Source organism: Scophthalmus maximus, chromosome 15, assembly GCF_022379125.1.
Source record: "Scophthalmus maximus strain ysfricsl-2021 chromosome 15, ASM2237912v1, whole genome shotgun sequence".
Classification (NCBI taxonomy): domain Eukaryota; kingdom Metazoa; phylum Chordata; class Actinopteri; order Pleuronectiformes; family Scophthalmidae; genus Scophthalmus; species Scophthalmus maximus.
The window spans coordinates 10,503,490-10,527,650 of record NC_061529.1 but is presented as its reverse complement, the minus strand read 5'-3'; the positions used below and the strand labels follow the sequence as shown (position 1 = coordinate 10,527,650).

The 24,161-nt window shown below is 45.2% G+C and overlaps 1 long non-coding RNA gene across 9 annotated transcripts in view; it reads left to right on the top strand.

Moving 5' to 3' along the window:
- The window catches only part of LOC118285852, a 147,190-nt gene that overhangs the window by 93,780 nt on the left and 29,249 nt on the right, over positions 1–24,161 (top strand). For 5 of the 9 annotated variants that reach the window (XR_007032171.1, XR_007032176.1, XR_007032175.1 and 2 more), the window contains one exon: positions 3,817–3,997. The exons of 1 other annotated variant lie outside the window; for it this stretch is intronic. This is a non-coding gene — a long non-coding RNA (uncharacterized LOC118285852). Of the gene's footprint in view, positions 1–3,816; positions 3,998–16,134; positions 16,287–24,161 lie in introns of all 9 variants that reach the window. 3 more of the 9 variants (XR_007032173.1, XR_007032178.1, XR_007032172.1) reach the window with 3 other exon arrangements.

Here is a 24,161-nt window from a genome sequence, read left to right as displayed (position 1 = left end):
CAAGAAATACTGAGCTGATTGATTGTGCCTGTACGCTAAGAAGTTTTTATCACTGACTCCACTAATTATGGAGTTACATAATTAATTAGACGGCAGACATACATGCTGTTATTTTGACTGTTGAAGTCAACAGACTGAAATTATTCTATTGACTTTTTTTTCACAGAAGCTCTGAAATGAAATGAAATAGTTCTCTTTACTGAAGCCATCAATCTATAAAGATCCCTCCAAGGCTCTATAGTATTAGTAATAGTCTCTCTCTCGCTCTCTGTGTGTGTGTGTGTGTGTGTGTGTGTGTGTGTGTGTGTGTGTGTGTGTGTGTGTGTGTGTGTGTGTGTGTGTGTGTGTGTGTGTGTGTGTGTACAGTACATGCATGTGAGCAGTCTCGTGTTGTAATAACTTTGCTGTGATTCTTTGAAACTCCCCATGAGCCAAAGTAATGTAAATGATTTCCTGATGTTGAAGCCATCACTGCTGTGATCAGGCACCCTGAATCAAGATCTCAGCTTGTAAACCGCCTGGATCGTTCCCCAGAGCTCGTTACAAAACACTCGGATGATGGTAACGCTCAACTTTTCTCAAATGTGCAGCGACACAAAGTGACTACTATTTGATTTTAATAGTTTTTACAGTGTGAGCACAACAGCTCTGTGCTCCAGCTGGAAAATGTGAGGAAAAAAAGGCCTTAAACACATGACAAGCTTAATACTAATAATACAGTCATCTGTCTCTTATCAAGCAATTTTTCCCCACAACTCCAAATGTTGTAGTTGCCCGTTGGGGGTCAATCTGCTGTGTCAAACAGAATCAAATGCCTGATTGCTTAATATGACGACTCCGCCAATTGTCAGGAAGCTGTGGTTTGGATTGGTTTGAAAACTGTGGTTCAGCTTAAATTCTTTTATCATTGTCACACTTTTCTCCTCCTTTTCTGTTGGATGGCTCGGGGATGAGTTGTTCTGCTGCACAACACGGTCGTAATGTGTGAGATCATTTCTGTCTTAGTTTGAATGAAGTCTGATTAACTAGAGACAAGGCTGGTTCACATTTACATATTTGAATGTGCAGAAATTTGGCAGTCAAACTGAAGTGAATGCAAGACATGCTTCCATCGCTGGGCCTCTACAGGAACCAATGATTTCCCGCAGTTAGTTCCAGGTAAGGCATCGCTAGCAGTGGCACCGGGCCCCTTGAACTACCTTGTCTCGTGACGTCATCGCCACTCATCCATTTCTTCTCCTCCTCTCCAGCTGGAGATGGTTGTTGGACCTCGTGAGGCCTCAGTGCTGGTATTAATTTCTTGGGCCTGTTGGCGTCTGTCCCCTGGCAGCCTAGCGCCTGCTCCAGCCTCAGCCCCAGCTCTGGTTCCATCTCCATGTAGGAGTGTTACTGGAAAGCTGGCCGGTGGGATCTGGCTCTGATAATCATTTCAGGCTCGACCTGCCAGCATCTGCAGCAAAGCTTGCAGGAGATGGGCTATTAGTATTCAGAGAAGACAGACGTGAAGAAAAAAAAAAATCTGGATGAAGAAATTTAAAAAAGTGCCCTCATCCTGGAATCATACATCATCTTCAGAAATCTGTAATAAAAGAAAGAACTTTTCCTGTGGTCCATTCTCCTACGATATGGCTTTATAGCTTAATACCAATATGGTGCATGCGTTTGTGGAATTTCAGTGTGGTTTCCAGGACTTTGAGCAATTTATATTTGTGAAGGGCTGTTTCCAATTGCAAACAGAAGGAATAGCTGAATAATGAAGTGGAACTTTTTAGTTTTTCTGCTTGAGATAAAGCACTAAAGTTCACATGTTGCTTCACGTTGAATGCATTCACCACTTAAGCACTGTAAACCTGAACACACCGATGGATGAATAAAAACACATTTGATCGCCCATATGCAGTATTTCAAATGTTGGCATGAAGCCTGTGTATTGCAGCCACTTTGGATTATGTTACCATAGGACATGGATTCCGGGCAGAACCCTATGTGGAGGTTTATTCCCTTCAAACAAGCCAAAATATAAGCCAGAAATTACACATTTGTGTCTCCGTGTGGTCAGCAACTTTCATGTTTTCATTTTTCACTTAGGGGTATATTTTTCTGGTTTCATGAACCAGTTTAAGGTTCATCTCTGTCTTATTCTGTTTGCTGCTACTGAAAAAACAACAACCTTGTTCCACCTCTCAATCCTTCTTTTAAGTCTTTCAACCGTAAAAGCATACTGTATGTACTGCGTCCACAAAGTGTACGTTTGTTGTGATTGTATTTGAGGAGAGGTGGTCAGGAAAGTTCCCACTTGGTGTCGTTCCAGTAGACTGTGGATTCCAAAGGCTTCATGGGATGTTGGAGGCTGTTAGTGAATGTTTAACATTGAGTAAATACTGTACCTTCCCTCTCTTTATGAAACCAAGATGCAGAATGATTACACCTCATCTCTGACATTCATTATAAGGAGACGTTCTTTGCCTGGGGAATCTTCTTCTTCTCCTTTTTAAATGAACATTTATGAGCAGCTGATTTACACTATTTGCTCAGCTAGATGTGTTGGCTCCTCCGATATTCAATGTCCATTGGGTTTTGGTATTGGATCGATCTGCAACTCTTGTAACCCTTACAAGTAATTCATTCTGAAGAGCAGGGGAGGAATACAAGACATGGAATGTGGAAAGTTAATTTTGAAAACTCGAGAATCTCATAAGAATAGTCGGAGCCAACCCCATCAATATTGCAAAACTTACTTCATGTAGTATGGCGTCTCTTTTTGCATGCTTTAGATAAACCACATATCATGTTTATTATGTTCTATTGAAGCTATTGGTGCGTGAATACTCTCTCCGTGACTTGCTGACCTCCACCATGATGCACATGAATCTTCTCCTTCCTGGACTAAGAACTCCTGAGAGGCTTTCTCCACCAAGCTGTTGTCCCTTCTGTAAACACAAGTAGAATACTGTGTGTGTGTGTGTGTGTGTGTGTGTGTGTGTGTGTGTGTGTGTGTGTGTGTGTGTGTGTGTGTGTGTGTGTGTGTGTGTGTGTGTGTGTGTGTGTGTGTGTGTGTGTGTGTGTGGATGGGGTTATTCAAAAGCTGTTCCACTTGCATGGCAACGCCTCATTACCCATACTGCCTCAGTCTTTGCCCCGAAGTGGGGTGAGGCTCCTCTCGCTGGGCCCAGTCGTCAAGGTGACCCAACATGCCCCAGGATGGCAGGCAGGCAGGCTGGGAGAGAGGGGGCTGTTCGCTCTGTCTTTATTGTACCGGGGCCACCGTATGCTAGCTGGTACACTAGGCCCTGGGTAGTTCCAGACTGCCGCCTGCGTCCCGGTGAGCAAGCAGCTGATCTCATTTTTCAGCACACAGCTGCCCCAACATCAGGACCAGGTGAAGGTGACCTCCCTTGCCTGTCAGAGTGCTTCTTAAAGTGGTGAGGTGCAGTCGATGCTGTGCCAAAAATCCCAAATTATCCGAACTTCTGGTGATCACATTGGTCACATTTTGTTGTTGCTTTAATTTTAAGGTCAGAGCAAAACTGAATTATTCAAATCCACTCTGACATCTGCAGTGTGCGGGCCTTGGAGCCACAAATATGACAGTTGTCGCTGAGTTATTGTAGCAGGCGACAACAGACCGATCAGATAGCACAAGCAGGTTTATAACTGTATGTCCCACCCTTTTATCTCCGTGGACATCCATCTCCATCTCTTGTTCAATCTCTCTACATCCATCCATCTACTCATTCCCTACTCTCATTTCTCTCTCCCTACCTCACTCCCTGTCTCTTTCTGTCACCCCCCTCCCTCTCCCCCCTTCTAACACAGGACAGATTGGGAAGCCGTGATGGCGGCACAGAAGTTGAGGGAGAAGCTATTTATCCCAGACGGATCAGGAGGTGTGTGACGGAGGTGTGGACGGTTGCTGCAGGTCAGTGACGTTGGCAGGCGCCAGGCAGGCCGGCCCACATGGCTCGGGGACTGTGGGACTACAGACAGATGGCACCTGGTGGGTGACAAACAATTAACAAACCAACAAGAATAGCTGGATCGGCAGTATACCCACAAGCACAGGAGATAGCAAGAGAGCGGGTGCATCTGTGCTCTGAACACTTTCACTCTTTACTTTTCCTCTTCGCCGAGTCTTGTTTTGTATAACAGTTGCAACTTACCCATGGGTTTTTTTTCACAAAAGCACTCTTGTTGTCGTGCCGCTATAGAACACTCTAAATAACGCGGTGTTGAGCATATGCAGCCAGCATATGTTTCTGTTTATTTCTGTGCAGTTTTGAGAGTGTAGCAGTGGGTTTATTTAAATGTACAGCACAGTAAAACAACACATTCAATATCGACTTGAATGTGGGGTAAAAGTTAGAAATGGCCATATCAAGTTTCTCACAGCAACAGCGAGCCGGGTAGCTTGTGTGTGCATTGTTGTTTGTAAAATTCATGCTGGGAAATTGATTCAGCGTGTATATTGTGCAAAAGTGTGCGTGGTGGCCGATGGTATTTCACTGGCTAACTACGTCCAAATGTCATCGTGATAGGGTGTTTCTGCACTCCACGCCCACCTACTGTACAGTGAAGACGTCCTCTGTGGGTCATGAGCAAGACAATCTGCAATTTTGTAATCTCCTTCAAGAGTGAGGAGAGAAGGATTATTATCCGTACCTAACTGTGTGTAAGTAAACGGCTGTCATCTGGTAGAATTATTGCTTTGGACTTGGATGGGTTCTAGTGTGTGTATGTGTGTGTGTGTGTGCGTGGGTTCTAGTGTGTGTGTGTGTGTGTGTGTGTGTGTGTGTATGTGAACACATCTGGAGTCTAGACTCTGTGACTCTGTGGGCAGGGTCCTATCTTCGAGCAGCATCGGGTCCGGAGACCGGCCATGTTGACATAGGTGGCACACACACATACCGGCATCTGTTTCAACAGTCAGTGCTCTCTCACCAAATATCCCATACCACCTACCACCCAAACCCCCCCTTCAACACGCACACACTGCCGGACACTTTTATTCTCCACTGAGGAATGGAGGGAGGGAGGAAGGGGCCGAGAGGGATACAGCGTGTACGAAGTGGAGGTACGGGGGGGAGAGAAGGGCCCGCTGAACCCACAGAGGTCCCTGGTAACCAAAAGCAAATGCTACTTCTCAGAATCAGGATTGCAAATCCTTCAATTCCCCCCTTTTTTTCAGTGATGTGTCAGGATATGAAGACATGGAGGAGAGGACAGTGTGTGCGTGTGTTTTTCTCTTTTCGCTCCATGCTGGTTTCGTGGTTCAAGTGTGTATTTTCGTGTGTGTATATGGGTTATAGACAACGTATAATGAATTTCCTCTTGTGGAGTTATGGTTAATCATGAAAATGGCCCCAGAGTATAGTCTTGGGGGGAGATTCTGTGTGTGTGTGTTTGTGTGTGTCTGTGTGTGTGTGTGTGAGAGAGAGAGTTAGAAACTGCCAGTGGGCTGCATTGCAGGATGTATGCTGAAAAAGCCTTTGAGACTTCTAGATCAGGCAGTTTTATTAGCCCATATCAGAGCGCTGACACTTTTGATTTACATCCATGTGATCATGCACAAAAACATGCACACATACACATTTACTGCTTGAGTTGCTCGCACATACAAATAGTGTAAGACACACGGCAGTGGGTCAGACGGAACGATACAATGACGGAGAAGACTGAAGGATACAGACGAATGAGTAACAGATGCATAAAACAAACTTAAGTGACTGGGAGCCAGTCAGAACGATCACTGCGCTGCTCTGTCGCCAGTTTACATAATGGCCTGACATATTAATGGGATAAACACAACGATAAATCTTGGTCAGGGAATGACATGCAAAGAATGCCGGTCGCAATCTGCCTTTTCACGGTAGGAAAATAAACACTGATAAGAGTGTGGGAATAATCATGAAGACGTATGGTACTTGGAGCACACACACACACACACACACACACACACACACACCTGGGCGCGCACACGCAGAATAAGCACTGAAGAGGCAACAGCAGCACCTACAGTGCAGCCGCTTAGATTTCATTTAATGCAATCTGCTCAGGAGACGATCGAAAACAGTTCACAGTGAATGTGTGAGTCCATTTCAATGAACGAGCTGTAGCAATAGAAGTAACCCATTACGTCCAACGAATGGAATTTCTAATAGCAAACCAAGTCACTACAAGCATTAAATCAATGAAAATGAATGAGCTTCTACCAAGTAAAAAGAAGAAGAAGAAAAAAATCAATTTTCATATACACTCACTATTCTATAGACAAGCGCTGGATGTGCTCAGCTTCACTGTTTATGCCTATTCAAAATGATGATGAAAACAAGGAGCCGATCTGAGATGCATGAAGCAAATAGAGCTCTGCTAATAGAATCTGGGATATAAATTTTCCTGCCACCTTCTCTAGCTTCAAGAAGCCTCTTGGTCGATAGAGGACAAAGATTGGGTTGAGCATTGATTTTCCCGAATAATTGCTATTCTCTAAGTCGGGGGGGACTCAAGTGTCTCCGAAGCCTTTTCCTATTACAGCTGCTGGCTTTCCAATTTACCTGCCCAGAGAAAAAACATAAAAGGCCAGAGCCTTTGGCCTCTGCAATCATAAAGGTTGCGGAGCATCTCGCAGATAAGAGTTACGGTGAGCTCACTATTCAGTTGATTTATACCGTTTGACCTTTACGACTCAAAACGTGGAATATAAATGACACGTTAGCTTTTTATTGTCTTGTTGAAAGCACGGTGGGCGTGTTTCATTTGCAGGTTGAGGTTGTGCAGACTCGCCGTGCAGGTCACATGGACTCCGTTGCACTTGCCTCTGTGTTCGTTGCAGAAATGGGACAACCTTCACTCCTCGTGTTAATATGACAGACATTGACACAAACCTGTTCCTGTTGTCGACAGCAGCCCATCATTATGCTGCATGTGTGTCATCACCACTTTGATCCCCTGAGCTCCTGCAAGCGGCAGCAAATGGGGCCATTTGTAAAGAAGCTGGTTAGTAGACTCTTTTACTGAGCCTGATTCCCCACAGCTCAGCCGGTATCTGGCTGATCCCATCCCTCTCGTAGCGTTCAGCTAACAATAACAGCAGCCATTTATCTCAAATAACAGCGTGGCACTGGAGCCAGCAATGTGTACAGTATAGTCTGAGCCAGACATGGTGGGCAAAAAAGATATTTGGGAGCATTTCAAAGTCCAGTTGAAGACTGCCAGACACCATTAACTGCCCTCAAAAGTAAAAACACTAATAGCATGAGTTTAAACTAAAGGTAGAATCACTCATGGGTTTTATTTAAACATTTGACATGGACTCAAAAAACACCATCTTGCCTGTGACTGGCCTGTGCAAACAGCAAAAGCACTATGTGATGTATGCCGGGTGAACATGGCGCCGTGCTTCATCCATTAGAGGCGTTTGGTGTGTTGCATTGTACGGTATCACTGTGTGGAACAGAGGGAGTGATTCTCAAGCCCTCTGTCCTCCTGCACATCATACTTGACTGCCATCTGAACCCTCCTCGCTTTGCTCCAGTGTACAAAACCCTATTGTGGTTTCCCCGAGATAAGCAGAGAGGGTGAGAGAGAGAGAGAGAGAGAGAGAGAGAGAGAAGGAGGGAGAGAGAGGGAGGGAGGGCGAGAGACTCCTCTGGCGGCGCCAGACCTATCTCCTCTATCTCCTCCGGGGAACATGCCGGCATTCCCAAAGACAGTGGTGCTAAGAGGCTTGTCGCCCTGCTGACCACCTCCCTCACACAGAGGAGAAGGAGACACGGGGATTTATGTCATGGTAATTCAATCTCTCCCCGATTGAACTCCCCGTCTCCCCCTGACTGCCTGCGAGTGTAAAAGTGGAGGGAGACTGTGATGGCTGCTGATCTTTATGCAGAGCAGAGGTGGACTGAGATGGCGCAATGTTTTCTTTCTTTTGTTTCTATCTGATACACGAGGGCTGCCTCGATTTTTTTCCTCGAGTCTATGTGGTGCTTGTTTTATGTATGTATATATGTACATTATGTATGTGCATTAGTGTTTTGTACCTAATACCAGAGGCCCTTTTCGGACTGAGTCTGACTGACGCCGATGCATTGCTCTGGGAAGAGATGTGACACTTGGCGATAGCAAAATGGAGGAGGATGTGTAAACACACTCACTCGCACACAGACACACACACCAGCGCACGTGTTAACACATTTGAAGCCAATGTTCGCACATTTACATTTTTAGGATGCCTTCCTGATGCTCTTTTAACTTTTTTTTTAACGTTCACCAGATTTTTTCATTTTTTGCCCAGAAAACGACTGAAAGAAACTGCGAAAGAGTTGAGACTTCACACATAAAACAGATGCTGGGAACAAGTTGCAAAGCCAGCACGGAGACTGCACCACTTCTTCCTATTCGTACCTATTAGAATTCAAAGTGTCAACAATGTAGTGTCGGTGTACATAATGAATGAAACACAGAATGTGACATCTCCTTGAATTCATAGGTTTAATATTTCATGGTTTTGAGGCGCACCTGAGAGCTGAACATATGACTAAATCAAAACTTAATGTGCAACACGCAATATGCTGAAATTATGAAGTCAGGGGAGGAGGAGACTGAGTTACTGCATCAAGGTTAACGGAGTTAGATGATAAAACACTGAACCGCAGTCACCCTTTATCTCAAACTTTTTTCTCAAGGATTTAATCCCTCACTGTAAAAATGAAATTAAATAAATGTGTGCACTGCAGGTCAGGTCCTATATATGATTCTAATTTTCTCACCTGCACCAACTGCAAGAGACTCAGTTAATTTAGTCCACACATTTACTCTCACCTCGTCAGTATCTTCCAAACGTGTCGAACCCACCAGGAGTCATGGAGATGTGTGCGCCTGTGTGTATTTGCCTGTGCAAGTAGGCCTTCCCTGCGTGTGGGTGTTCGGCATGACGTGGCAACCCCCCGCCCTGTTCAAACACGTCGTTGGCTGCGCAGGCAGCCGCATCGTCAGGCTTGGCATGACAGTGGTACACGCTGTGTCTGGCACCCTGTGGTGGAGGAAGGAAGGAGCACAGCGGGGCCAGGCCGCCTCCGACACCTCTCCCACCGAGCCAAAGGCCCCTCTGGTGGGGCTCTGAACACCAGAACAGGCCCAGGGAGAAATGATAATGAGGACCGAGACGGTGTTACACAGAATGACACATGCCATCGCAAGTTTCGAACCACACGTACGTACACACCAAGACGTAAACATGCAAATATAGAAACATATGCACACAAGCACGCCTGCTCCTAATCAGGCTTGAAGGGCTGCAAGCAATTGAAAACACACATGCACGCACACACCCAAATCTATGCACTATGAGAAGACATTGTCACTTGGTAACTTTATTTGCAGTAAAGGTTGCGATCCATGTTTTCTTTGTCTCTGTGACAATGTGAGCAAGTAACCGTCTGCTGGCTGTCGATAATAAACAACAGACCCTTCAACCAAAGATGTTGATTAATTAATTCCAGACTTAATGACTGTGCTGCCAAATTTGTCCTGCGTGTGACCCTGAACACTCTTGGGCTTGGAGTACAAGCAGTGTGACAAAGAGGAAAGTGATCTTAAAATGTGTAAACGTCAAAGTACAGTGTACTTGTGAAATCTTTTTCAATTCAAATTAGTGTTTTTTTCCATTTGGCCTTTTTCTCTAGCACTTCAGACAAAATTTGAACCACATTGAGAGACTAAATTTCATTTCATTAGTGGGAGGCCTAAACACATTCCAAAACACTTTTGTTTTTGGACGTGGTACTTCCTGGACCAGTTGCAATCCTATACCAAAGCTGATGCATAAAAAGGCAATCTGTAGATCAACTGTGAGACAACAGTTCTACTAATCGAGCTGCTGTGTCCCTTTAAAGTTGACAGGATGAATTATCTAATTTAGAAGATAAAGTAAGCAACTTGAGGCCATAAATGATTAGAGACAATATGTTTTTGTCAGAAAGTTTTTCATCCATATCTGCTTTCCTGTACTACACATGCTGATATGTGTGATGGCCTGTCATTATTAGAGCACACCATGAAACCTTTGCAGCTTCAGGTGAAATGATGACTGGGGATTATATATACTATATTGTTAACAATCCACCTGCACCATGCGCATCAAAGATCATGTTAAAAATGTCAGTAACCTGAGAAGAAAACAAAAACAAAAGTGACAGGTGCCAACTCGTGTGGGTTGTAGCTATAAACCATAGCACGCATGTGTGACTGCTTTGCGAGATGTTAAAGATGAGAGGGGATGAAAATTGGATTAAATTGTGTGTGGCAGCTCACTGTAGGGAGGTAATTAGGGACAAACATTGAGACGCACAGTCTGATCTCTCCTGCTGGAGGTTAAGTGAAATAGGAGCTGTGAGTCCCAGCATCCCGGTGGCACAGTGATTAGAATTTCCTAATGTGGGGCTAATGGGATGTCAGCCGGGAGCAGAACCCCTACGCAGAACCACTCATAACAACAAGTGGTCAAAGATCAAGCCTGATTAAAGAGATAGAGAGGTGATACGGGGACGCGTTGCCAGTGTTCAGGAAGAGACAGACACTTCACCTGAATTGGTGATATCTGGGAGCTATCAGCATTCGGGGATGGGAAGAGGAGCAGTGGCACAATACTGTGTGGATGTGGACAAACAAAGCTAACATTTTATTTTAATAACCCACAGCTTGCAAATGCTTTGTTTCCACAAAAAAAAATATTTCTACAACCAACTCTTTATCTGCACAGCTCAAACCTCAACGAGTTGCAAATCAGCAGATTTATACATCATGATGATGAACCACAGGATAAATACCAATTACAGACAGATGTCTGAGTCGTATTATCAACTGATGACACGCCGCTACTGTTACTCCTATTCTCCGTCCGTCATCAGACCATTTTCCTAAAGCTCACATACCTGGTCTTTCTGCTCTGTCTCTCCTCCTCAGGCTGGTCCCCCCCCCCCCCCCCCCCCCCCCCCCCCCACACACACACACACACATCCACTTTAGCACCAGCGTGGCGTTTGCATATTTGATCAAACTCTGGTGAGGATTTGATATCGTCACTCGATGCCAGTTGCAGCGGGGCCTGTGGTTGAAATAACAACAATAGCTGCACAACTTGACTGCCAACCCCTGATGATGAAACGACAGGGGGAAACAAAAGCAGCCCCCAGAGCTGCAGATGTTGACGCTGGAAGCTGTTTGTTGTGTGGAGGTGTTCGTGAGGTAGAGGTGGTGCGCGTTTCGTGCGCGACTATATGCGAGTGTGAGTTTGATCGCGTGTGGGTGTACCAACAGATGTACTCGCACACATTTATTCTTTTTTGAGTGTGTGTACGTGATGTGTGTACATGCACTGTATATCTGTCTGCGTGCATGTGTGTCACTGCTGTGGGCGCGTGGCTATGAGAAACCCAGCTGGGAGGAAGAGTGAGTGCATTCATCCTGGCTCTCGGGGGCCGGGGGGCCACACAGGTACCCAGCGAGGGGATGAAAGGCTGCTCTGCAGATGTCACCCGCTGGGGTTCAGCGGCCCAGCCAGCAAATGTCATGTTTGGCAGCTGGCACAACGCTGCTCTCCCACCAGTTGTTGGCAGAGGCGTCTTCTAAAGGATGCTAGAGTGGGATGCAAGCACCGGGAGCGCCCTAATGGGAGCAACATTAAAGAGAGTTGCTGGCTTCTGTCTGTCATAGAACATTAACCTTGTCCTGTTTCCTGCTTCTCTCGGGCAGTTGATGCATATACTCACTCTCTCTCTTTCTCTCTCTCTCTCCTCTCTGGGTCTTTCCCCAATATCCCACTCACATGCACATGTAGGCATTTCCATGGGCCATTTTCACCACAGACATTTTGACATTTCACTGTTGGATAAGAACGGGTCAAAAAATTATAAATAACAAAATGATCAATGGGTGCTGCAGTTTCAGGGTCCTGGTGGTTTGCTGGCTCACTGTCACACAATCATGTCTTACTGGGACACTGTTTGTGTTATCAGTGACACCTTTTCCTACTATGTCCTGTCAAAATGTCTGCTGTGAAGAAGGCCTATTGAGCTCACTATCTGTGTTTGATCAGTTCACCCATAAAAAAATAACACCACATCACATCATCAACATTTTGTCCGCATTATAGTAGTGTCTATACACGAGTACGTGAAATACTGTAAGCCTTCCTGCCGAGACATACAGATGTTAAACCTGATTTTGTGTTATAGTTTTTAAAACAGACCAGGGTGCTGTGTGTTTTTTCCTGCTAGTCAGGCAGTAATTCCTTTGGCTCTGACAATACTGTTCCAGTTGTTGGCCTTTGTGTTATTGCTCACCAGGGCCTGTACTTGATCCCGTTTGAGCCAACGCTAAAAGGCCGCATTACGGAAAGGTCAGTTTCTCGCTGTAGGATCGCTATTTAACAACACACAAATCCCTCCATAACAAGAGAAAACACAAACTGACACTGTGCGGGGTTTGTGTGTGAGAGAGAGTGAGCGTGTGAGATGATTCTTCTGATCATTTTATTGTCAAGCCACTTATAAGAAACATGCATACTGTATTTGGAAATAAGGATGAATCAGAGGATCCAAGTTTTACTTGACATTTCCACTGATGCTCCATTGCCTTTGTTTTCTTAACCTCGCCAGGCTTAAATTATGGTTAGTGATTTGTGTTTTGCAACATCTGTGAATAATTAGTCTGAATATGACTACCCACAAGTACAGGCAACTGGCAATTAATGTATAGGTTGATACCATAAGATATTCAAGTTTAATCATTGTCATGGATGTGTTTATACTGTAGTCATTCTGCAAAAAATACAAAAATACTGAATCTTTAACCTGTTTTTTTAGTTTACTCTAACAAGTCTGAGAGTACTGTATTTATTGTTGGTTAAATTTAAATCAGTATACATTTCTGATTCCGTTAAATGCACTTTTTCAATATTTGGTAAATATGCATATTGGCTTTCAGGCTTGAGGGTGAGATGAATACTATCGTCATGTCTACTGGGTCAATACAAAGCTACAGCCAGAGGCATGTTAGCTTAGCTTAGCACAACGAGTGGAAATAGGGGGTAGGAGATGCTCAGCTCTGTCTACCAACACCTCTTCACGTCACTATTTAACACAATTTGTCTCATTTATTTAATTCCTACGAAAACGTAAAAAAACACTGTGGTTTTTATAGGAAATCATGTGCCACATTATTTCCTGTTCCATTTTCCTAAAACTGTGGAGATTCTGGTAGATGGATTTTGGACAGAACCAGAGGCAGTTTCACCCATTTTCCCAGTTTTTGTGCTAAGCTAACTACCTGCCAGCTGTCATGTCATATTTACTGTAAGCATATGAGAGAGGTATGAAACTATTCCTTTAAAGGGTGTGTTAACTTCGCGTTTGCAAATACAGGCAAAAATAAAATAACATGAAAATGCGTGTTATGTATCTTTGTATGTGTATATGTATAAAATCTGAAGGCGTACTGTAGTACTTAAGATATCATAAGGTGACACATTACACAGACACACAAGCACAAGTACGTGCGTATACAGTTAAAGACACATGCATAAATGAACACACACGCACACACACACACACACACACGCACAAGAACGTGCCAAGTGGACAAATCACACCCAGGGGATTTGGATGCATGCAATTAAGATTATGATCAATGACAAGTCAATCATGTGAGCCTGTTCTCCTCTCCCTTGCCCAACTCAGCAATTATTCTCCAGCTGGTGGGGTCTGCCCCGAACCATTGGAGGAGGCATTATACTCCTCTTTTTTCCATAATTTCTTTTTCCTGCCTCCTCCTCCCTCTCTTTCGCACCACTCCCTTTCCCGACATCCCGTTCATAACTGTTTACTTTGTCCCACCCCTGCTCCTTCTCCTCCTCCCTGTCATCTCTGTGGAGCAGTTAGCTCTGTCAGTCACATCTGACAGCTCGGGGGCTCTTCACCATTAGCCTCTGGCCTACCCGCCTTCAGACTCCATGTTAGGTCAGACAACCCCCCAGCAACAAAATAGACAGTTGAGGGACGGGTTTAATGTTCCCCTCAGTCGAACGTTGAAACTTCAAACTGCCAGCTTTGAAGGGATGGTTGTTTTATCATATCAGTTTTGCACTGGATAATCCCAAATAGGGCAAAAAATGTATTAAGATACTTTACCGGTGATGTCACTTTAAAAACGCTGCTCATCGTGTTGTCCAGTCAGAGCTGTGTTGTTTGACGTACTCAGACAACAGCAGCAGAGGAGCTGCGCCTTTCCTCACCCCTGTTTTTGTCGTTGTCTTCCTGCAGTGGCAGCCCAGACGAGCTGGATTTCACAGTTTCTCAGCTACACTTACTGCTGCATTGAATAACGGCGTTCTGTGCTGTGGTGTACGTTGAAGATAGACATGCGCTCAGCTCTGCCCATTATTCATAATAGAAAGGCTGGCAGGCCGGCCAGTAGACCCATCGCTCCAGTGCTATCTGCGGGCAGATAAAGGAGGCAGGTGTGAGCAGGAAATTAATGTAAATCCATCAGTCTTGAATTAGAGCTGTGCTCACACCCAAAATAAAGACTCCATCTCAAATCGACACGACCCCGGCTTTAATTCACCTCCCAGCAGCAGCAGCCCTGCAGTGTAAACACTCAGGAGCTATATAATGCAATGTTCAATGATGAGAGCGCATTTGATTTGCGATATGTGCAGGTGCAGGGTGTTCTCTCGCTCGTGGGCCACAGCCGTGGTGTACACGCTTGTCCATTAGGCTCCCAGTGTGTGGCTGGGCTAATTCTGTGTGCCTGGAGGTACAGGGGCAGAGGCTCTCCATGGACTGTGGGCTGGGGGAAGAACTGCAGTTTAACCTAATTTGTTTGTAATTACTAAGACAGGAAGTCCACCTGCCACACACTCGGCTGTGTTCTCCTTTGAAATATCTGCCGCAAAAATTAATATTTGAAAATCAAGTAGGCCGATAGATAAGAATTCCAAGGAGCTCTGGGTGTTAAACTGAATGTTATCTGACAAGAACAAAACAGTATTATCTCGACATTACAGCTACGCCAACACTGAATCGGCCTTGATGTTTATCTCCTGGTCGGCAGCTTGGGAAGATTTACATTGTTTACATTACGTTATTTGACTTTGGAGTTTGGTCTGTTGGCTGATTGCTGGGACTGCTGTTTGTATAGTTTGAACACGATGCAGTAGTCATCGCATGACATTGTCGTGGAGAGGTTCCTGTAAACTGAAGAGTTGGCGAATGGCTTTGCTGCCGGTGTCGTCGCGACGCGACTGTGATCTGTTGAGCTCTACCCATTAGCTTGCCGTTCGACAGCAGCGTCTCTCTGCTTTTACTTTGGCTGTGGGTGGTATTTTTGTCCAGGAGATATGGGTAAAAAGAAAATTGAATTTAAGGATAATTCCCATGGTTTTAGTCCATCGCAAGTTATACCACAGGTTTACAGTACAGAATAATTTGCCACATCATAGACCAGTCACCGAGCAGCTTACCACATCATTAAAGGCTGTGATTGCTCTTTAGCTGCCTCCCAATTCAGGGGCCGCCGCCTTCGGAGGCCACATTTCAAGACCGATGGCTTCACAGCGACTCCACTCGGCTCGGTCCCATTTCGGATCCACAGCTGGATCCCTCCCGACCCAACATATTCCAGGATTCATTGCGTGCCTTTGAGGAACTTTCTTGTACCAGACCATCTCATGTCGGTTCAGCCCCTGAATTGGGATACATGTATTTTGTATTTTTGGCCAGTGAAAAGACTAAAATCAGCAGTGTGCGAGTATGTCTCTCTATGCTTTTCAACTTGAGGACCTGCTTGTGGCTCTCAGCCCAAATCCCATTTGTTATCCTCAGGGAATTGACAATTCAAAATAGTTATGCCTTTTGGCATATTTAACTCAAAAGACACTAAAAACGTAAGCCTCATCTGGCCGCAGTTTGAGCCTGCGTAGCTCTGCAACCTGTGAAGCCGACCGTGGCTTTCATCTGTCTGACCTTATCAGCTGACCAGATCCCCTGGCGGTGTTAATGGCAGGCCGTGTGAGTGTAAAGCTCCCTAACAAGGAACCTGATTGTTCTGTTAATGTGTTACTTCCTGTTGGTGTCACAGCTCCGGAATGGAGCTGAGTGGCCAGTGCCGGAAGAAATCCCCACATCTGAGCGATCGCGGGCCGGCCAGGGTTTCACTCAGCCTGACACTGGGCCAGTCAGCTTCTGCAGCAGCTTCTGTGATGCAGGAGATGGATTTCACTAAAGAGCTGTGTGAGTAACCTGACACCCAGTCTCAGGACCCTGTTGGTCTGAATTAGGTCGGACGCAGAGGGTTTGATTCCAACACGTTCACAGTGATTACACAAGTCTAAATGTGCCACAATTCTAAATATGGCTCATACCATTTAGCATACATTTTATATTTGAACATTTTTAAGCTTATGTGAAAATGTGGCTCATATAAATTGGTACACTTAACCTAATTTTGTGATACCTCATGACATAGGCTTACAAATGTCTTAAAAGTGTTTTGCTATATGGCATCTGAGTGCTAACAGTGGTGACTGTTGCCACTATGAATTCCTCCAGCTTACACCCCCTTTCCCCTCCTGGATTTACACTCAGTGCACAACTTTGATCTCAAGGTATTAAAGTCAATAGTTTCCAAACAGGGTGCGGAGTAGAGCAGGGGCTTATGGGGCTTTATACCCCTCTCTACATGTAGGGAGCTATCTGAGAGCAAACAGGAGCAGCATGGATGGAGGTGAGGAGATGATGGGGCAGAGACAGAGAGCAAGCAAGACAAAATAGAGGGAGAGAGAGAGAGGGACTGTTTGGCTGATCATGTGAGTAGCAGGTCGACTCCTTGGCAGAGAAAGTGCTGTGTTGCCATGGCAATATGCCTTTTTACCCACCCAAGAGTCATGGGCCAGGGCAGCGTCGGCGCTGTGAGCGTTGTTCAAGAGGCAGTGGGAATCGAGGCCTTAATCAGTCAGCACCGATACAAGGGTGAAGAGTGGGAATAGAGCCTGGGGCTGTTTGGAACAGGAACATCAGCGTGCACACACACACACACACACACACACACACACACACACATGAACACAGCCTCTAACGCACAAACAAATTAGATAAGTACTAAGCAGAATTACTGATTTGTGATTAGCTGAAATTCATCATCATTCTTAGTTGGTACGGAGGGAGTTCCAGGAGCAGATCTCAGCAATAACAGCTCGACGCCTCACTAAATGAGCCTCATTTTCCAAGTGAAGAGGATCAATAAGCCGCGTAACTCCTGCGTGCAGCTCCTGTGTTGCCGCAAAGAGGTATATAAGGAGTAACTTGTGTAGCGTGCCCAGTTTGAGACTTCCCCCTCCAAGGCTCTGAAAGTCTGAAGAGGAAATCTATCCTGGAGTTAATTTTTGCGAAACTTAATAACTGACTGACCATCTGATTCACACCCTGTCTGTCCAAGATGTGGCACATATTTATTTCCAGCAAGTGATTGCATCAAATTTGTCCTGTTTTTAACTTTGTTAGAAAGAAAAAAAACATGCTTGGCGGATGCACGGCACACACTGGTGGCTGCAGGGAGCCAAAAGCACTTTATTTATGTTTGGATGGCAGCGGGCGCTCAGTTCTGCTTGGCACAGGCGGTGTGCTGTGGTCTTTGGCAACCCTTCGCATCCCTCCTGTCCCCCTGACATACACTATCCCTGTCTCTACCGGGTCTCTGTAGCGTCTTGTGCGTGCTTGCGTGCGTGCGTGTGCGTGCGTGTGCGTGCGTGCGTGTGTGTGTGTGTGTGTGAGTGTGTGTGTGTGTATGTATGCATTTGCATGTGTTTGGAACGGTGCATGTATGCTGTGTCCCCCTGTTTATATGTGCTTTGAACTACAGTTGGGATATTTTCCGCGCTGACTATCACATCAGTTTTTCGTGCGCTCTTATCTGTGCTCTCACAGAAGAGGCTGCTACTGTAGCTTGTATAATTAAGCGTGAGAAGTTTTTCAAGCAGTTTGTCAAGTAGAAAGGAGTTTTGAAATTGAAACTAATCTCCGGTGCATCTAAGGTCCTGGGACCGCAGAGCGCCAAAGTTCCAAGAAGAGAAATACTACATGAATTATGATGAATGCTTATGCCAGTGGCTAATCTTCTACTTTGAGAATTTGCTACTTGAAACTTACTTAAGTCGTCACATGCGGGGCATGAGTGAGTCATGTAGTAATGCCAGCCAAGTGCAAATTCTAATCTTCCCTCAGCTCTGCTTATGCAGGAGAGAACACTCTGCCAGGGTGTCCACTGAGCTCAGCCATTCAAAAAAAAAAAAATTCAAAGTTACAAGGTCGGTGTACATCTGCTGCCGGCAGAACTTAAAGAAAGCAAATATCCCGGGGTCTATAACCCAACAATCTCATTTATTATTTTTCCTCCACCTTCCCAGTGCTTTTCATTTTACCTCAGGGAACCGACTGACCCGAGTTCGGTATATAAATATATAATTTATATCTCATATATTTATAAACCAAAGCGAGGCCAGCCACCGTAAAAGGAAGCGAGGCCTTTTTCCTTGTGCCGGAGCTCCACAGAGTCTGTTGAGGCTCAAACCCCCAGGATCCGTAGCCTGGGTTTCCTCAGTCCAGAGCAGCCAGTGCTGCAGAGGACTGGGAAGAGAGTGATTCTGGTCGGGCAGGCAGGCCATCCGTGGCCAGATAACGGCTGATACTGTGACTAATTTGGTCATGTGCAGGGCTGCCGGATGACGAGGGACTGATAAAGAAAACATGGCAGATAGACAGCTGGGCTGCCGAGGGAGGATGTGAACTCTCCAGATCCTGACTGGAAGATTTTAAGTGTCCCCGAGCCCGCCTGACTGTCCATACATCTGTCCACTGTCTCCCAGTCTGTCTATGTGTCGAAGGAACCAGCCATAGATTATGCGATAAAAATGTTCTTCACTCATCGAATTGCTTGTTTTTATTTTTTGGCCAGTTGAAGTTGGGATGGAAACTAGTTAGATGCATAATGTTCTAGATGTTTTACCATGCAGTGGGTTTTGCACTTTGCTTACACCAACATGTAGCGCATTGTCGTTTTCAGCTGGGCAGCGCACAGAGCGTCGCAAATCACCCGAACCAAGCTGATGGATGGATGGATGGATGGATGGATGGATGACAATCCCTGGTGAATGAACTGCAGTGCAGCAAACATACTGTGATCATGAGCAGTCTTGGCTGGCGGAGCATGATTACTGAGCAGCAGCGCAGTTTGAGAAGCCCTGCCGGGGTCATATGGTTCTGACAGTCCTGTTCTGCTTAGGCTAACACGGAGCCTGTTGCCTGGCCCGGAGAGGGGAAAGACAGTGAGATAGTGCGTTTTGTGTGTGTGCTTGCGTGCGTGTGTGTGTAGATTGGCTCCCGGAAGAGCAGCAGTGGCTCAGGACTGCGAGGGGGCTGCTGGGAAATGTCTGTGTCACCGGTGTCACCCAGGCAGGGCAGATACACAGAGCAGCAGTCACGGACACATTCTTGGCCCGGGCCGATCTCCAAACACACTCACTGCCGCGATCCCCCTTCTCGCTCCTTCAGGCTCTCACTCCGCTTCTCCTTCTCTTCTTCTCTCTCGCAGATTCACTCTGTGGTGTCTACATCTCTCTTGTGTGTGTGTGTGTTTGTTGCTTCTGTCGTCCAACACACACACGCTTTCACGTGCCTTTTTTTTCCTCTCCCCTGAACACTTCAGCAAAGACAGAGATCTTTTAAAAAAAAAAATTGTATTTTACGGACTCGAGACACAAATGAAAGTAAAAGACAAAAACAAAAAATAAAGGCTCTCAAATGTGTCATCCAGAAAAAAATCAATGTTTGAGGATCTCAAAAAAACCCAACCCATTATAAATGTATTGTTTATCTTAGAATCATGCGTATTATCTATTGGTAAACTCCATCCCTGGTAATTTACATGCAGTCCAACAAGGCCTCTGACCCATTCAGTGTAGAGAAGGCGGAGCAGCCAAACCAAGCTAACTAGCACCCCCTTTTGAAAGTGCACTCCTGAAAAACAAGCCTCTGTCGTTCTCTGTTCATCAGCTCATGAAGCAGATGAGCTCTCTGTCCCCCACAGAAAGGCTAGATTGGACCATCTCATAGAAATGAATGGATTTAGTGAAGGGCTAAATTAGCGATTAATTGGGATTAAAATGTTTACAACTGAAGGTTGTTGTGGGTGACCTTTTATGTTCAGTGTGTGTGTGTGTGTGTGTGTGTGTGTGTGTGTGTGTGTGTGATGCATGCTAGAGAGAACAACAGCCAGGCTTTGATTAATATGGATTAGGAGTCTTACAACTCCTAATTCACACACTGGACAAAAACATGTTTGGTAAAAAGCCAATTTCTCTCAAATATGACAACAACAACAAAAAAAATACTCTGGTCTAAATATGTCTAACCTTATTGAAATATGGTCTACCTTTCACAACTATCACCTAGTGTCACGTAAAGTTATCTGTATACTGATGTAGTATAAATCTGCTCACCGAGAAGTTACACCTGACAATGCAGAGAAGTTTGACTTACAGCTGCCCTGAGCAGTGAAATGTGATCAAAACGTTTTTTCTCCAAAGCTTTGGTGATGAAGCGACACGGGACAAGGATGGAAACAGTGTCCAGGACTTTTATTTTTCTATCCCCAACAATGTCTTTCTTGCAAATGCGCTGCAGCATTGTCAGTAAACCAAACCAAAAACAACTGCCGATCGGTTGGTCTGAGGTGACTGGTCCCCCGCTGGTGAACGGCCCAGTCGTCCGTCCATCCATAGATACAAACTGTACAGTACAGCCGCGCAGACACATTTCCAGGCAGCAAGTCACAGCCCAAGGCGCTTGAGCCCTTACACGAGACAGCGGTGTGGGAGAGACCCGATAAGCAGCTCAGACTGGATCAGCGGTAGCAGGAGGAGGGCATGGGAGCTCCTAATGCCCCCCTTCCATTAGTGTCCTGCATTCCTACGCCCTTTACATGTGTCTAAAACCCCACTCTTTGATCCGTTTCTGTAAAAGACATTACTAGATACTTCCCCCTTTTTTCCTCCAACCTTACACCCTTGTAGTGGTTATTTCCACTGGCAGCCTCTCATCCTCTCATGCTTCCTCCACCCATCTCGTCTGCCTCACCACTTTCGTATCGAGCTCTTCCCCCCCGCCTACCACCTCCTGTCTGCTCCAAAACACCTTCTTATTCCAGCCCCACTCCCCTCCTTCCTCTGCGCGTTTGCGAACACAACTAGTTTCTGCTCGGGAGTTCGGAGGCGTTGGAGGTCAAAGAGGAGACGGAGGGCCGGGCAGTGGAGGGAGCGGGGAGGGGAGGGCTGAGCGAGTGTCGAGCTGGTCGGCCGGTCAGGTGCAGCGCCACCAGTGATCATTAGGGTTACAGCTGCCCGGGCCAGATTGTGTGCTGCCTGCACCAGGCGAGATGTTTTGCCCAGGGAGAAGAGCGAGCATCTGTCTGTCCCTCCCCGTAGACAGCAACCTCCTACCAGCCTGTCCAACTCAACCCAACTGGTAACAAGGTCACCCAACTCTTACTTTCTCTCGCTCACGCACACCCGCTCCGAACTGCTCTGCGCTTCTTTTCCTGTTGTCGCTCACTCCCTCCTTTGCAGACGGCTCCTCTCACTCACTCGCGTTAGGACAGGTTGTGAAAGCAGCAGGCCTTTAGTGCAGTGCAGATTGCAAAAAAAGAGAGAGACGAGTGCATGTGATATTTGGACTGAGAGGAATTTGATGTGAGTGCAATGCCAACGCAGTCCTTTTTCAAACTGTAGAAACTGTTTATTCGTTATCATGCTCCAATGTTAATTGCATAGTTGATGCCTGCTGATATGGAGACACTTTCATCATTAGAAAATAATTGACTCTGGCAACTTAAGTACTCATTTTTTACCAACCATTGTTCCTCCTAGTCTTATCAAATAGTACAAAATTAAAATTATGCACAAAGCCCAAAGGGATACTTGTATCTGCATGTGTATTCTCTAAAGAACTGACATCCTTTAACTTCAATTTAAAGACTAAGACCAGTCAAGAGTGCCCCAGGAGACACTATGTTGAACTTGCTTGAACCAAAATATGTATAAATTATCTTTTCTAACTTTTTTTATGAACTGCCTCTTTACTTAAAATAAACCATATTCTAATGTATCATGATAGCTACAAGTCACTATACTATTAATCTTAAAAATGAAGGGGGAAAAAGGATTTTAGGTCATTGGAAGAATAGTTCTAGAGTCAGATAGAAGATTGATTCCACTGTTGTATTACTCAATTCAATATGAGCTTGAGCAGCCTAGCTTAGCCTATAGTAAATGATTAGAAACAGGGGGAATGAACTAGTCATCTATAGCTATGGCTCTGTCAAAAGGGGACATTCGTCTGTCAGCACATTTAAAACTCACTAATTAACACATTATATCTTGTTTGTTTAATCACTACAGAAATTGACGTGTAACTATTACAATGTGCCGTCATGACGGTTGTATATAGCGGAGTCTCCCAGAGTATGGCTTTTTGAAATGTCGCAAAGTGCATTTAATCTGAATGTAGAATGTATTCTATGTGTCCCAAAGTAAAAAATAAAAATAAAATTGCATAACGTTCATCCAAACATTACCGGAAGTTCTACCAATTAACAATGTTCGAAAATCCAAGGTTGTTTTGATGATTTTTGAATAGATGAGTAATCTGAACAATTTATTTTTCTTCGGAATATTTTCCATGACTATTTTATAAAATAAAAGTGTGTTTGCAGGGTTTTGCCCAGTGATATCTTCAAGTGTTTTGCCAACAAAGTTAATTCCCCACCACAGTGTGACTGTCGGAGGGAGTGTATTTAATGTAAAGCTCTGGACGCCAAGGGTGTGCTGTTTACGCTCAGATCATCAGCTTCCTATCAGATTATGTGGAAAAATCCTCAGGGGAGTGATTTTCTTCTTTGGTCGTGCGTATTTTTTTGATTGGGTTCGGGGTGATTTGCAGATTGAATGCATTGGGTGGTGGGTGCTAATCTCTCGGATCTAGCTTTGTTTGTGGGCTAACAACAGGATTGTGTGCGGACAGAAAATCTCACCAGGCAACAAATAACATATGGCGTCTGTTGTTAATGTATTGAACGCAGTGCCCCCCGACAACAATGGACATTTAATGAAAAACAACATTATCAACCTTCTGGAAAAAGCATTTGGTATCCCCCAAAACATTATAAAATGACAGCATGTGATTTTACACACTTGTCACAAAAACCATCAGTATGTAAACATAGCACTTTTTTTGGGGGGGGGAACAAGCAACACATTTGCTATCAGTCGGCAAGTGGAGGGGTTAGAAAGCCGTGAAACCTTTGATTCATTCTGACAGCATCATCTGTACCCGGTTGTCAGCCAGGCTGAATGAGCCGGGCCAGGAGCCGACAGAAAGGGGCTGAAACAGGTGTGACAGCAACTTTCTGCCTCACAGGAGACGACAAAGCCCTTGGTCAAGGGCACAGCACCTGGGCCATTGTTTCGTCACACAAAATGGCTTTTAAGTGCAAATTTCCACTTGGTCCTAAAGGAGACGTGGCCTCTGCACTTGCTTTACTCATCTGAACCAATATGTGATGCGTCCTCATTTGCATAATGGGCAGAAATGGAAATGAGGGGCCAGCTTTGTCAGCCCAAGACAAAAAGAAGAAAGAAAGAAAAAAAAAGGGGGTGGGGGAGGATGGGGGAGGGGGCAGACTGATGCCATTGTACACAACTGCATCTGTACAACACAAAGGTGTGATATCTTGAGTGTCATTCGACCACTTTTTAATTATGATCTGAGGTTATACTGAGCACTGCCACTGTCTCGGTTCGACAAAGGCCTCGTAAGTGGCCGCTAAATGGCGCATAATCAAACAACATGCAGACAGACCAAGAAAGCGCTCTACTGTTCATACACACGCCTCTTTTGTTCTCTACTAATAGGATTTAGACGCATTTAATTTTTTTCACTTTGTTTACTTTGCACGCTATTGTTTGACACGTGAGTTATTGAGTTGCCGACGGCTTTTCGCTCTCGTAGAGGCCTTGGAGGGCTGGATTTGTCTGGTTATTTTATGCTGACTGCGTT